The following is a 13670-nucleotide window of genomic DNA, read 5'->3' as shown; positions in this document are numbered from 1 at the left end:
AAACATTGTTTTGAATTGTTAGGATAAAAAACCCTAAATCAGTAGTTCCTCGAAGTTATTGAAAAATATGTTTGATCCCATTTCAATGTATTCTTGTAGGGGATGAACTAAACCTTGCTAGCAAGTTTATAGTGAAAGAAATGTCGGGTCTAGTCCAATTGGTAAGATACATAAGAGCCCCAATTGCATTAAGATATGGTACTTCTCGACCAATAACTTCTTCATTTTCTTCGCATGGATGAAATGAATCTTTGTCGATATTTAATGATCTAACAACCATTAGGGTGCTTAAAGGATTGACATTAACCATACTGAAATGATTCAAGATTCTTTTTGTATAATTTGATTTATGCATAAGTATTCCATTAGACATATGCTCAATCTACAAACCAAGACAATATTTGGTTTTTCCAAGGTGTTTCATTTCAAATTCTTTTCTTAAAAGTTCAACCACTTCAAGGATTTCTTTATTTGTTCTAATGATGTTTAAGATCATAAACATAGACAGCTATTATCATATACCCATATGTTGTTTTCTTGATAAATACACATGGACAAATAATGTTATTTTTATAACCTTTACTTGTCCAATAATTGCTTAAACGATTGTACCACATGCGTCTAAATTGCTTTAACCCACACAAAGATCGTTGTAGTTTTATAGAATACATTCATTTGGGTTTTGCACTTAATGCTTTTGGCATTTTAAATCCTTCAAGGATTTTCATATATATATATATATATATATATATATATATATATATATATATATATATATATATATATATAGAGAGAGAGAGAGAGAGAGAGTTAGGTTCAAATGTTTTCACTATCTATTGTGTGCATGTATGATTAATTTTGGACCAATCATTTTAGTTATTTTAAGAAATTAATGCATATTAAATGCTGAAGATGTAATTAATATCCATTATATCTTCAACATGTAATATGCATTGATTATATTCTTAAAATAACTAAAATGATTGGTCCAGAATCAATCATACATGCACACAATAGATAGTGAAAACAAAATAACCTAACCCTATATATATATATATATATATATATATATATATATATATATATATATATATGAAGTGATCTATACCAGTAAGTTGTAACAACATCCATAAGACGCATCTATAAATTATCAAAGACTGCAAGACTGGTTAAATATCTAAAAGATCACTTTCAAGTGATCTATACAAGTAAGTTGTAACAACATCCATAATATCACATGCAATGGCCCCAAAAACATTTCTCCTATTAAGAGAATCTAATTCAGCTTGCATAACTTCTTTCCACTTAGCCTCATCATGTTCTCTTTTGACATTCAATAACATATTGTGGTTCGGGATTATTATTCATAATATCACATGCAACTGAATAAGAAAACATTGCACATATATTATCAGTTTCATTTTGGTCACATATTGCTTAATTCACAATATCGGAGTCCTTCATCGTCATACTCCAAAGTTCATGCTCTAACTTTTGTATTTCACATCTGGGACAATATTCTGCCAACATCAGAACCTTTTTAAGTCTCCCCAGCTCATGGCATTGGGTACTGGGAGGGATAACGACTTGACATAGCCGTTCCACCAAGAAAGAGCTCCATCCAAGAAAGTGCATGCTGAAAATTTTACTTTGCTAGCTTCAGGGAACACACAGATTTCAAACACCAATTCGGTTTTCTCAAACCAGCGTGTCAGAGCAATAACACCTCCAGTGCCATCAAAGGATTTGGGTTTAGCATTCGAGAAATCTTTATTAGAACACTCCCTTGGGTGTCCAAGACTTTCCCTATGATTTAAGTTGTGAGCACCACTACCAGCTCCACTAGTACCACTGGCGTTAATTTGCATCATGGTGGCAACCATGATGGCGATTACTGCTGCTTCGAAGACAGCAGGATCATACTGTGGAGGTGGTGGAATTGGTGGATTGTTGTTGAAACACCTATTTGATTTACGTGGTGACATCTTTTTCTACAAAGTTTAAAGAGGAAAATATGTTAAGTTCTCTATAGTAGTTACGAGTCAGGTGATATTGAACAAGATATATCTTAGTTCTAAACGCATTGTATCTTGAATTTCATAGTGTTTTGCGATTTACAAAAGAGGTCTACTAATATAAGTAAACAATTGTCGATGCCATTATGGCAATACTTGTAACAAATTTGTATAGTGTGTTCAATACCAAGTCTCTCCAAAATTACAATAAGTAATCATAGATTACCATAAGTAAGTAAATTGTAATTATGAAGTCATGAAATGAGTGTTAACTAAAATGCTTGTCAATTTCTTTGATATATTTGATACATAGTGTTTTGGAAAACTTGACCTTGATACTGGTCTATAATACATCAAAGTTAAAAGGAAAATCTTGACAACATTGAGATTCCCTGAATAGTGTAAACACCTAGACACAGGGTTGAGTTCATATGTAGATAAGGTAGTATCTAGCGAATATCCGCAGTCCTAGTTTATATAAAAAATGTGAGTAGTGTAAACACTACTCGCGACGTGCATTGCCCTGAGTACTGGACTCTGCCACATGACGCTCTGCTTTCATCAAACGCCTTTCTAATGTAGCCTGATGCTCCCAAAGAGTTCTTATTTTGGTTCGGGCAACAATCATCTCTTTTTGAAGAGTTTCAGTGTGGTTCTTGTTTTGATCATGGTCTTCGTCTAAGTGACGAAAGTTAACCGCAGTAATCTGAATGGTAGCGTTAATTTCCATGATTTGGTTGACCGATGCTCATGCTTGTTCCCTGTTACAAGCGATGCAGCGTATTATAACAGGAAGAGCCATGTCTGCTGAACCTCCTTTGGAGAGGTTATAGAAGCCTCTTTCCATTCCGTAAGGAGGGCATTGGCCTTGTTCTTGGCTCCAGTTTCGTAAGTCTACAGCCCATCTTGGTATTGGTCCTTGAAAATTTTGTCTAGCTGCTGGGTATTGATCCGCTTGCGGTGGATTGTAGACCTCAGGATCTGAGTCGGTGCCTTATGAATCCTCCTCATCTTCGACTCCCATTATTTCTTTAGGATCCTCCTCCGGATCCTCTACAATCCAACCACCGATGCCTTGATTTGGGAAATAAGGGTCTCCATGTAGATGAAATCCTGCCATTGCGTCTGTGCGAGAATAGGGATACATGAAAACTCAAGAGTATGATATATGTTAAAGCCTAGATGTTGTACTTACGGTTCTTATAGTATCATAAAATACTCCTATAGTATTTTAACTTTATGTTTGGTTCTATAGTTCTTATAGATTTGGTAAGTTTTAGACTTGTTGCAACACCACTATCACTCCCAAACACGTGTTGGTCATATCTCAAATAAATATAGTTGATCAGGCTATATTTATCCCAGATATGATTACATAACTGTCTAGGTTTAACTGTAGTGTCCAACATCTAAATACTTTAATGCGGTTCTCACTATGATATTGTTCCTTGTATGTATGCATGTTAGTATACTTCTCATAAAATATTTAGATTTTAAAAGTATACTTTTAGTCAGAGCTCTTCAGCCCCATTGTATTTATAGTTGTATATCTTTTATGGTTTGATATACTTAGTTCACTATAAACTTGCTCTGATACCAATCTGTCACGCCCCAAAGGCGGAATGGCAGAAACGTTCAGGGGCGGAGGACGTCATGTACAATATCACAACAATTGCATAATAGCAATCAAAGTACAACAACCATGTATTGATAAACTATAAGTTTTTACATATGTGTTCAAGTCATTGTATATATGACACCAAAATGTATATCAAAAGTTAAAAGACATGAGTCTATGAAACTCCGTCTTCTCAAAAACTCGTGGATGTACCTGTTTACTGATTTCCTGAGCATACAAGTAATTTTGAAAAGAGTGTCAACAATTAAGTTGGTGAGTTCATAAGCATGTTTGTTATTGAAATATGTCGTTTGTTCCTTGAAAATGTAAGTATGTTTTTCCCAGAAAATCCTATATTTTTTGTTGTAATATGTTGTAATCAAACGTGTAAATGTTATTGTACTCTGAGATAGTAAAATGTAGTTTTACTCACACAAACCATGAAAAGTATGTTCTCTCTAAACTGGAATAGTATCCTGTAATTGTACTTGTATGAAAACTGTGTGTTTGTAAATGTCTAGTTTTACCACCTGTACTTGTAAAATACTGTATTGTAGTTTTATTATTAAATAAAACTATGTGAAGTTGTTTACTTATTCATACAATAATCGTTTTGTTCAATACCAAATTATGAGTTATTATAACCATGCTTGATGACCTAAGATGACCTGAACATGACGTTCTTCAGGTGTCGAAATCGGTACGACATTTGTCATCTCAGGCCTGCCAGCCTAGCTGTTGCAAGCAACTCAGGTACGGGATTGTCAGTCCTGTATAGATCTATAAACAAGTGTCACGCTCTCTCACCAGGTGACTCTGGTTATAATTTCAGGACTTGGTTGGTACTTCGATAAGTACGTGAAGTGTGTCTTACAAATGCTATATTGACGGTTACATGTAGAATAATGAAAAGTTACTTTGTAATAGATAAACTGTAAGTATATCTCATAAACTATCTTTATTATAGTTTATATGTTTGTTTTCCGTAATGTATTCTGAACTTTGAAAAGCAACATGTAAGTTCCATAAACTATACCTATTATAGTTTATATGTTTGTGTTTTACTGAAATGAAAACCTTTATATTCTGTGATACGGTTGTTCCGTGAAATTCAATGTTTTATGTTCCAACGATACTAAAATAGTTTGCAAAAATTATATTTTTGTTTAACAAGTTTAAAAACATTTTATACTTATATAAATATAATATTTATATAATTATGATTAACTAAACAGTAGAATAAATAATTCTACCCCAAGCCCACAACCAAACAAGGAACAGGAAATGAAGCAAAATTATCAATTCTTAGTCTGTTGAACCCTAATTATATAATTTATACATATATAAATATATATTTTTAATAATGGCAACAGTTCATAAAATATTGAAAATATTTAGATATTAACACAAATTTTATTGTGTTACACTTGTATCCCCCCTCTAAAATAGCGAAAAATAATGAAAATGTAAGGGTATGAACTCACATTTTATGTGATAACGGTTTTGCTAACGGGTAGAAAACGGTGACTTCGGGCTAGGACACAGGAAAGATATCGTATCCTAATAATTTTAATCAAATAATAAAGTGTGATTTAAAATAATACAATTAATATATATGTTTGTATAATCATAAGTTTTATAATTAAAACTTACCAAAACTTGTAGGAATAATGGAAGTGATATGCCTCTTGATGTTGTTTTTGTTCTTGGAAATGAAAGGAAATGGACTAATATTTGAGAGAGAAGTGAAGGAAACTCGTTTACTTTGATGTAATATGAAAGTGATTTCTTTTTGTTTGCTTAAATATAAGGTAAGAAAAAATGAGGTGGCTTAAGTGTTTTCGGTTAGGAACTCCACCCGAGGAAAAGAGGATTTCGGCCGAAATGAGGTTAACCCACCGGGGAGAGTTTGCGGTCAAGAGAATGGCGGCCAAGACGTTTGCGGTCTTGGCCAAAATCTCGTTTGTTGTCCGAGGAGATTTTCGGTGGAGCATGATTTCGGTCCGAGGGAAGGGCATCTATGCGAGGGTTCTCGGTTTTTGATGTATTTAATTTCTTTTTAGTTTTTACAACACTTTAATAATAAAGGGTTTATATACATCAAAATTATTAATTTAGCCTTATTAAAATAACAATTTAAAAATGTTGACTTTTAATTAACAAGTTTTAACTTTTGTTGACTTTTACAAATTTGAAAATAACAGGTTGTGACATAAACTTTTAAAATTCTAGGGGTTTGAAATTAAAGTTTCATAAATGAGACTCTTCAAGTTCCAAAACTTGAGGGCAAGTTTTCTAACTTGTCAAAACTTTTTATTTCAATAACTTATGGATTTTAAAGTTCCATGAATGAGACCTTTCAAATTCCAAACTTGAGGACAAGTTATGAAACCTTTCAAGATCTCTTGAATTCTATAACTTACAAGAGTTAATAGTTTCATGAATAATGACTTTTTCATATTCCATAACTTTAGGACAACTTATGAAACTTTTTTCAAGAAACACATAGATCAAATTTAACTAATCCAATTATCACATAATTCATCATTTACCAATTTGACCTAATTTGATTCATATTACAAGATAACTTCAAATTTTACAAATAATTAGTTTTTCACAAAATAAATTAATTATCTTAAAATTTGACAAGCTTCATGTTTTTGGATGGGGATAAACATTACCATACTAGTAAAATCAAATTTTATGAACCAAAACAGTTTGTGGTAATGATCCTAATCCAAAACAGGCCAAAAACTCGAAAATTCTGCCATCTAATGAACCAACTCGTCGAGTGCACTAATGAACTCGACGAGTAGGCCCTAGCAGAATCTAGTAATGTCATTTTTCAGCTTTTGAAAAACACACAATTGCATCAATATAATAGAAAACACCCATGGATCTGATACCACTGTTGGGTTTTAGGTACTCTAACATTCCTATGGTGCACACATAACCCTAATGCTTTGGATCTATGTTTTCTCTAATTATAAATGCAACATTGTTATTCCAAAGCATAAAGCCTAAACTAGCATGCAAGGTAACATTTGAATCATAAAAACAGTTAGAAGATTACCTTGTGTAGTAGCTTGCTTGTCTTTGACATTTAGGAGCCTAGCACTTCAAGTGTGATGCCTCAAATGTCTTATAACAAACTAAGAACAAGAGAATGTACTTGAGTGAGAGGTTTGGGAGATCAAAATCGGCTAGCTACAACTCTAGTGTGCATAGGGGGTCGATTTTAGGGTGTTAGGGACTTCTTTTATAGCTTAGGATTAAAACCATGCAAACCCTAATGACTCTTCATATTTCTTAGATATTTTGGGCTAAACCTTCTTGGACTCTCACATAGGTTTAGTCCAACTCTAATCAACATGAGTCATGAGTCCAACTATAAGTATTACTGATTTACCTAATCAGTCCCTGTATCTTTAATCAGTTGCTTTTGATCGCTAAATTAATATCAAATTAATTCTTGATCAATACTAATGAAATAATGTGATTACTCAATTAATATATTATACTTATAATATATTAATAAATCACAATAACCACTTCCTCAAATATCCATCCTATCAAATTGTTCTAGAGTGTTACAACCCAAATGGACCTTGCTATTATCGGGTCAAGTACATACCAATTATACTAACTTGGCCCAAAATTCGAGGCCCAATCCAATAGTACCAAAAGCCCACTAAGGCCCAACTTCCTAATTGGGCCCAAAACCCATCATGAGCCTAATCCCAATAAGGCCCAAGGCCTAGCCATGTCCCAAAATCAGAAGGCTAATGGCCAAAAGGGGCCCAAATCTTTTCTAGCCCAAAAACGGCCCAAATCGAGAAAGTTAACCGAAGTCAATGGCGGCTGAGTACACCCGACATACTCAGGCTTACACCTAGTGTTCTATGAGGATTCCTAGAACGCGCTGTGTACGAGCTGGGTACGTGCAACGCACTACCAAGCGAGCGATAATCGGAGACCGGGCAGCGTACGCATAACGTACACGTACGTACGCCCAACGTACGTACGCCCAACGTACATGCCCATTAAGCGCTTTTCCATTAACTGCTTAATACTTGCAACCAAAAGCCCAAACTTTAGATCCAAGTCTTATCAAACGTCTTAATCCATAAAGTCATGAACTTGGAGCCTTTGCATGGTTCAAAAGGACCCAAACCTCACTTTTAGCATTCTACTTTCACCATAATGACCTAAACTCATGCATGGGTGATCCACAACAATCAAGATGCTAACTTTATGGACTTAGGACCTCAGAAATATCAAGAGAAGCAACTCCTAACTTCTGGAGTGGAAGGAATCCACTAGATCTCATCATATGACCAAAATGGGACCAAAAATTCATAAAGACTAGATCTAAGCAAACAAGGGGCAAGTTCCAAGCTTTATACCTCAATGAAGCTGGAAATGATGTGAGAAATCTATATCTACAAGCTCTCCTTTGATCGAGGCTCCTTCTTCCAAGTTCTTATTCTTCAAATCTCACCAAAACACCCTAAAACACACATAAGAAAGGTCAAATCTCTTCAAAGGGGGCTAGGGTTTCGAAATATGAATCAAAGGGCTTTAGAGGCTGAGAAATGAGAGATCCAAGGTTCATAATGTTGTTTAAATAGGGTCCAAACCCTAAATTTTAGGGTTTGTCCGCTGCATGCGTACGCCCCACGAATGAGGAGTACTCCCCATATACTACAAGTTTGCCGAAAATGGCAAAACTGCTCCCATAGGGACCAAATCTGCAAAGTATTAACATACCAAGGGTCAAAAATGAAAATACCTCGAATCGGGCGTTACATAAACGAGTTGAAAATGGGTTGAACCATTTATATTTTCAAAAAAAAAAACTTAAGAACATCAGTAAATCATTAAATCCAAACAAAATCACATACAACTTAAAAGTTCAAACAAATTTAAAACAACATAACCGTAAGTCCATAAAGTAAACTCACATCAAATGTTTAATTTCTAATTCTAAGAAACTTGACTTTCACTTTCACCAACTCGACTTCCACTTTCGGTATGATTGTCCTTTTCATCGCCCATCTTCTCCGTCATGATGGCACCACAAAGCTCCTCAAGTTAGGATTCCATTTTTGCTATACAATATATAAACTAAATGCTAATAATTAACTATAAGGAACATATGGTTGTATACGATAACAAATAAAATGTATAAATAATAAGTAGAAGTGAAATATAACCTTCTCCAAATACCCAATCTCTTAAAGACATAATTGCCTCAACTAAAGGAGGAGCTAAAGAACTTCTATAAGAATCAAGTACCCTACCACCTGTGTTGAATGTAGATTCTAATGCCACAGTTGAGATAGGAACAACTAAGATGTCCCTAGCCATTCGAGCAACAATGGGGTATCGAATACCATAAGTTCTCCAATAATCCAAGATGTTGAAATTGTTAACTTGTGGCATGAGCTTCTTTCTCCTCTAAATAACACTCGAGTTTGGATTTCACAACTTGAGAGGTAACCTTGGTTGAGAAATTATCAAAGTCCTGAAATAATCAAAGTAATACATAACTACATAAGTACCATTAAAGTATACTATCACTAAACAACCATTAAACATTAGGCACTAAAATAATAAAAGAAAAACTTTTAAACATCAGACACTAAACATGTGAAATTGCATTAGACCTAAAAGTAGAATGGTACTTAGCATCAAACATTAAAAAAACCACCCTAAGAACTTTTTTTTACATCAGACATTATTGATTGATGTATAACATTAGACATTAAAAAAAATCATCATTTGCATTAGACATTAAGATTTTAGTGTAATTAGGAAAATTATCTAGAAATTAAAAAAACATTGAAATGATAATTAGCAAGTTGGCATCAGACATTAAAAAAACTAAAAATGTGAAAATAATAGATAAATAGGAAAGAACTTACCATCATTAGTGAAGAAGAAGCTCCATTTAAGTCATCATGAAGTTCTTTTGAGAGCCTGGCATGCTCTTGGCTTGATTGTTTTTGCCTTTATTCAAAATTGACTCGTCCACTTACTCATTGAACAACGAAAACAATTTTTCTGTTATTATTGGCAACTCAGAGGCGTACCCCGCCCCATACACTTTCTCATATCCCCATTCAACAATCTGAAATTTATATCATGGATCCAAAACAACCGAAATTGTCATAACTGTGCTAAATTCAGTCCAATACTTCTCAAATTTTGTGTACATCCTTGTAGCCATATTTTTCATAAACCTTTCATGGTTGTCTTTTTCTTTATGTAAGGACACTCGAACCATCAAACCATTGGCAAAATAAAGATTAGTAGTAGGATACTTAGAACCAGAAAAAGCACACGTCACCTCATAGAAAACATTTAAAAACTTGAAAATTCTTTAAATTTTACCCCACTCCTCACTTGTTGGGCAATGTGAATAGTTAGAATCTAGTTTTGCAAATGAATAAATGCATTTTTGTAGTACAAAAAAGATTCTAACATCATATAGGTGGAGTTCCATCGAGTGGGAACATCTTGCTTTAGACATTTAGATAATTGTAACTCTACATATGCAACATTATCTTTGAACCTTTTCTTCCTCAATTGAGAACCCTTATAGTAGTTTATGCTCTCTTTAACCTTTATTACAACATCGTATAACTCTTTCAAACCATCTTGCATAATTAAATTTAAGATGTGTGCACAACACCTCACATGAAAGTATGCACCTTCCGAAAGCAAATCAATTTCACTTTTAAGAAAATCAGCTATCACATCGTTGGAAAGAGCATTATCCAAAGTAACCGAAAACACTTTTTTTAATGAATTCCTCAATCCTTCAAAAGACTAAAAACATGATTACTCATAGCAAGATTGGTGTGTGGTGGAGGTAAAAAATTGAAATTAAGGAATAGTTTTTGCAAGCACCAAGAACTATCAATGAAATAGACTATTAAAGATAGATAACCATTAATGGTTATATATGTCCAACAATCGGATGTTAAACATATTCTACCTGGGGTACAACTCAACAAATATTTTATTTTTAACTTTTCAATCCCAAACATATTTTTGATATCAGATTTTATTGTATTCCTTGCAACAAGATTCACTTCACGATTTAAATAAGTGAAACATCATTTAATGCCCTCCTATTCTACAAATTGAAATGGAAAATCATGCCTCACAATAGCTATAGTTAATAATTCATGAAATTTAGAAGGGTTAAAATTAGGAATCCTATTAGTCAAAGAGCCACCACTACCACCACCATCTAATATCATCTGGTCAACATCCTTAAATCAATTTTTTTTTTCCATTTTTGTATATGGTGTTTCAAATTTCTAGTACTCATTCTACTTTCAACATTATAAACCTTACCACACTTTTTACACTAACAATAAGTTTCACCATTTTCATCATGTTTGGGAAATTCATTGTGGGGCCAAACATCAAATGTTAGTTTCCGAGGACGTTTGACATCAACAATTGAGTTATTTGGATTTATTTGTTTATTTTTCCTTGTGTCATTTGGCTTTGGTGGAGGTGTAGGAGACTGAATATCATCATCTTCTGATATTTCCACTATATTCATCCTAAATGGAAAAAAAATCAAAATTAGACATATAGATTGAACCAAAAATCTCAATGCTTCATAAGATTAACAATACGACGATTGGTGAATGACAATTCTGTTGCTAGGGTTCGACATTGGCTTGTAGCTAAGTTGTTAACAGGTGTGATTGTAAGTGACAGAGCATCAAAAATTAGGCTTAGAAAAATTGAGTGTTTGGCATGAAATTTGAGAAGGAAATGAAACCAAAGGAAAGTGAAAAGTTGTTGTCTACTTGTGTTGTGCTTACATACTAGTTATAAAGGAATATAATACGTGTGAAGATGAAAAGTCACCTAGTACTACAAAGTAACCAAAGATCTCTTCACTAAATAAAATAATTTAAAAACAATCCGTTAGGAAATTAATAATCAATTAAAATTATAATATTAAATTAATATATATTAAAAAATATTTAAAAGTTTTAAACGGGTTGGCGGGTTGTAAACGGGTTGAGAATTTAAACCCTAACCCAACTCATTTAATTAAACGGGTTAAACAGGTTGAAAATCTTAACCCAACCTACTTTTTACTGGGTTGGGTTTGATTTGGGTTAGTGTGTTCGGGTTAGGATTGCCAACCCTAATCATCCTTAATTTCCTCTCATAGGGGGATTTTGATACTTCGTGTCTGTCCAGGAACACTTTCGTCATGATCTAGTGTATTTTCTACTCTTCTTCTTTCCCGAGGATTTTTATCTTTAGAACCAAATGGCCTTCCACACTCCAGGTGTGTTTTATACTCTTGAGTAACTTTATCATCAAATTGTCCATATGAAATTTCAATTCGAGCTGGAACATTAACAAATGGTATATATGATTTAGTCATCCTTTTTCTGTCAGTAAATGCATCAGGGAATTGATTTGCCATTTCTTGGAAATGCATTATCTTTTGAACTTCAAGATATGATAAGGCAGGTTCATGCCATGAAACATCATTTTCTAGAATTTTCTTTTCTCCCCCTAATGGTGGGAAATTTGCCTCATCAAATTGCCAGTTGGCTATGCATGATGTAAAAACATCATCACATGTTAAAGGTTTAAGATATCTTATAATAGATATTGACTTTAACCAACATATATTCTCAACCTTCTTTGAGGACCCATTTTTGTCCGTTGTGGTAGTGCAATGGGGACATATACTGTACACCCAAAAATTCTCAGATGGGATATATTTGGCTCTTGACCAAAAGCAAGTTGGAAGGGAGAATATACATGATATAAAATTGGCCTCATGTATATCAATGATCCATGATGTAAGATTGCATGACCCCAAATAGAAACATGAAGTTTAGTTCTCATTATCAATGGTCTAACTATTAGTTGGAGAAGTTTAATCAGTGATTCAGCTAAATCGTTTTGTGTGTGTGTGTGTGTACATTAGCAATTAGATGTTCAATAACAATTCCTACATACATACAATAGTCATTAAATGCGTGTGAAGTAAATTCACCTAACTTTATCAATGCCCACTCTTTTGATAGTATAATAAAGGAAATGTGCCCTTAATTTAATAATTCAAGAAAGAAACTTTCCAAATGCCATATTACGAGTTGATAATAGGCAAACATGAGACCATTTGTTGGATGCATCTATTAGGACCATAAAGTATCTAAATGGTCCACTAAAAAAAGTATCTAAATGGTCCAGATGGTGGATGAATCGGTCCAAATATATCACATTGAATTCTTTCAAGAAATCTAGGTGACTCTCTTTCACCTTTCATTGGAGAATATTTTATAATTAACTTTCTAAGGGAACAAAATGTACATGATCTTATGTTACTGGATTGGGGGGGGGGGGGGGGGGGGACTTCAGGTCCTTAAATGGATACCCATGTGTATTCTCAATTATATTTCACATCATTGTTAATCCCGGTGACCCAATCTATCATACCATAAACTGAATGTCCATTGATCACAATGTTTTTCTTTGATAACCATATTTGATTTAATCATATGTATATATGTGTAATACAAACTAGAATCAAGTATCGGTAGTTTTTCAAGCACATGAATTTTGTCATATCCTTTAAAACATGTCATTGAAACTTAGTAAGTTTCTATTAGGCTTCGGAGAAAATAAAACATTTTCTATACAAAAGTTTGTACTATTTGGTAATATAAACTAGAATCAAATGTTGATAGTTTTTCAAGCACATGATTTTTGTCTATAATATACATATATTTTTTATTTTCAATGTTTATAGTTTTTGTGTCATATCCTTTGAAATATGTCATTGAAACTTAGCAAGTTTCTATTAGATTTTGAAGAAAATAAAACATTTTCTATACAAAAGTTTGTACTATTTGGTAATATAAAATGGCTTTCCTAGTTCCATCTATTAAGTCAAAAGGCGTGATATTGTATGAATGACTTTATTGGTACTAATTATGAACAATATTTCTTTTCTTATACAAAGATCTTCAATCTTTTCT

This window comes from Lactuca serriola, chromosome 4 (genome assembly GCF_051521515.1).
Source record: "Lactuca serriola cultivar US96UC23 chromosome 4, Lser_US96UC23_V15, whole genome shotgun sequence".
NCBI classification, from domain to species: domain Eukaryota; kingdom Viridiplantae; phylum Streptophyta; class Magnoliopsida; order Asterales; family Asteraceae; genus Lactuca; species Lactuca serriola.
Note: the sequence above shows the minus strand (reverse complement) of the source record.